Genomic DNA, 3,128 nt, shown 5'->3' with positions numbered 1-3,128 from the left:
TGAGAGTATTGAGGACAATGAGTATTTGGAGAATACATTCCAAGAGATCAGTCAGCACTTGGGGATTTTCAGAGTATGAAGGTGTATGATGTTCCCAGTCAAGGAGATCAGTTGAGGAAAAAGGCTGGTAGTAATAAACCAGTCCTGTTCCCTATAGGGTTCCATCACTAGCAATGTACTATGGGCCTCTGGCTCCTCATAAGGGTATTTGAAGTTCTGATGCCACTGCTCCCTGTGCCAATCAGAGGTCCCTACTCAGTGGTTCTGATTGGAACCTGGTTTGGGGGCATAATGGCCTCAGGAGTACAGGGTGAAACAGAAGGAGGTGGGCTGTCTGACAATCGTGAACTTCCTCCTTCTGGTGGGGAAGCCATTGACACATAGGGAGGTGGGGAAAGGAATGGATCCTCGGGTTCCCATTGGAAAATTGGTGGCTCCTTCTCTTGGTGTGTGATTGATCCACTAGGACCTTACACCATCCCTGATCTATAATGTAGACTTCCTCAGCTGGGCAATCTCCAACCACTGATCTATATACAGGAACTGACCCTGATGGCCAGGGTCTCCTGTTTCTACTTCGTGTACTGCTTGAACAGTGACCACATCTAATGTCCCATCTGAAGGCCACCCAACCCCAAAAGAGGGCCACTGTAGAAAGCCAAGAATACCATTTTCAAGGCTCATTTTTACACCATAATCTCCAGAGAAACCTTTCTTAAAGTTCTTAAGCATACATTTTAAGACAGTGGGTTTTGGTTATGAGGCGGAGCTTCCCATAGTGTGAAAGTTCCCACTGTGAGACAGTGTTTTACAAGTAGATGAGAAAAGACACCTTCATCTGCCTGGCCATTCTCTTCACAGAGATTTAGGGTCTCATAGCATCAATGGCAGGTTAGTATAATCCTCTGATCCAGATCAACACCACAGGGAGGGACATTTTGGGGAGGAGTACTGGAGATTGAACTCAGGGGCACTAGACCAGTGAGCCACATCCCCAGTCCTCTTTTATATTTTATTTAGAGTTAGGGTCTCACTAATTTGCTTAGTATGTCGCTTTTTGCTGAGGCTAGCATTGAATTTGCAATCCTCCTGCCTCAGCTTCCCCAGCCTCTGAGATTACAGATGTGCACCACCACACCCAATTATAGGAGGGAGTTTTGATCCCCAAGGGATTGACTCTGCTTTAAGCCTCATGAGGTCACCACAGAATCACAGGTTAGGACTCATTTAGGCTCTGTGGTCCTAAGACAGTGGAGCACAGACTCTCATTCATTCCAATAATGCGTGCAGACCCTTTACTGGGTGACACTACACTGGTCTCTGGGAAGTGATCAGTTTCCCCTTCCACCATAGGGTAGGACCTGACTCAGGCAGATGCCCCAAGGGGACTCACCAGTCTGATGTCCTGTTCTGAAATCTGCTTTGGTTCTCCTTCTGAGTCTGCTGGGGAGAAAGTGAGAGCCAGGGCCAGAACACCTTGAGTCAGAGTCGGGATCCAGCAATTATCCAGGTGGAACCTATCTGGCTGTCTCCAGGATGGTGGCCATGGCTTTTTTTCAGTTCTCCAACAATGCTGGCACAAAGTGCCAGCTCTGTTGTCCGTTTCCCAGCCAATGCACCAAAATATGTGATAAAAATATAGAAAATTATGACAGTGGAAAGAGACAAGCAGCCCTTGGTGATGCAGGAGAGCAAGGTGTGTGCAGCACCAGTGTGGGCTAAGCAGAATCTTCTCCAAAAGCTGAGCACAGCCCTTTGTTCTTGGTATCTTTTATACAGGACAGACTTCCGGATTTTAAGACTTTCTCATGTAAGTAGCTTTGTTCTCTTTTCTCTCTTATCAGCCAGGTCTTGTTGCTGCCACAGCTGTTAAGCAAGCATGATTACACCAGCAGAAACTAGCAGGTTGCAATTATTAACAGAGATGAAAAGGAAAAAGAAACATCTTAGGAAGGAGTTGCTGCTTCAGTGTGAATAGAAAACAGTGATTCCTATCAAAATTTTTAGATGAGTGTTGAAATATGCAGTTGTTTAGAAGGCATTATGAAATTGTATTATGGAATTTTCCTTGGTAGCAAACTTTTATTTGTTTTGTAGAAACCAACAATTATCCAAAGATTAGTTTAATTTGTCATTAATTATTATTTTCAAAAATATTGATTGTATTAGAATTTATCCTATTGTGATTCAGAGACATGTTCTTTAAAATAACCAGATTTACTGAAATATCAGTATGATTATTTTGCCAGGTCATAACATTTCAGTTTTGTACTGAAGAAAGAAATGTGTATCAAATTTCCCTACACATTTAGATAGACCTCATTGCAAGTGAATTTTTCTATATTGGTCATATGTTCTGTGAACAACTACATAAGACATAGGGATAGTCTGTTAATATAACAGGATCATCTTGGTGGAAATTGTTCTGATTAACTGAATTTCATCAACTCCCTGAAGAATACAACTCCCTGAAGAATATGCAGAGTGAATTCATGTGTAATTCACTCTGCATATTTACAAACTTCACTAGTTTTGACATCTGTATACACCAACGAAACCAACCAATATATATCCACCAGCCAAAAAGGTGTTTTTAGCCCCTTTGCCATCCTCACACCCACATATCTCCCTTCAGTATCTCTGCCTGTTCTACCCTCCCCATTTTCAAGCAACCACTATTCTCTCACTGTAGATTGTTTTGCATTTCTTGTAATTTTATGGAAACAGATACATATAATATGTATTCCTTTTTCTGGCTTCTTACATTCAACCTATTAATTTTAGATTTATCCAAATTGCTGTATGATTGACTATTTCTTTTTAATTTCTGAGCAGTGTTTCATTATATGGATATAGCACAATTTGGTTTTATCCATCCACTTTTTTATGGAGGATGGGTAGTTTTAGTGTGGGTAAATGTCTCTCTCTCACTGTGTATGTGTGTGTGTGTGTGTGTGTGTGTGTGTGTGTGTGTGTGTATATATATATATATATATATATATATATATATATATATGCTAGTATTCATTTTCTCAGGCAAATACTAGGAGTACAATGGCTGGAGCATATTATAGATATAAGATTAGTATTGATAGAAACTAACAAAGCTTTTCCAAAGTGCTTCTATG

The sequence above is a fragment of the Spermophilus citellus genome (genome assembly GCF_964194105.1).
Source record: "Spermophilus citellus genome assembly, chromosome: X".
In the NCBI taxonomy this organism is placed as follows: Eukaryota; Metazoa; Chordata; class Mammalia; order Rodentia; family Sciuridae; genus Spermophilus; species Spermophilus citellus.
Note: the sequence above shows the minus strand (reverse complement) of the source record.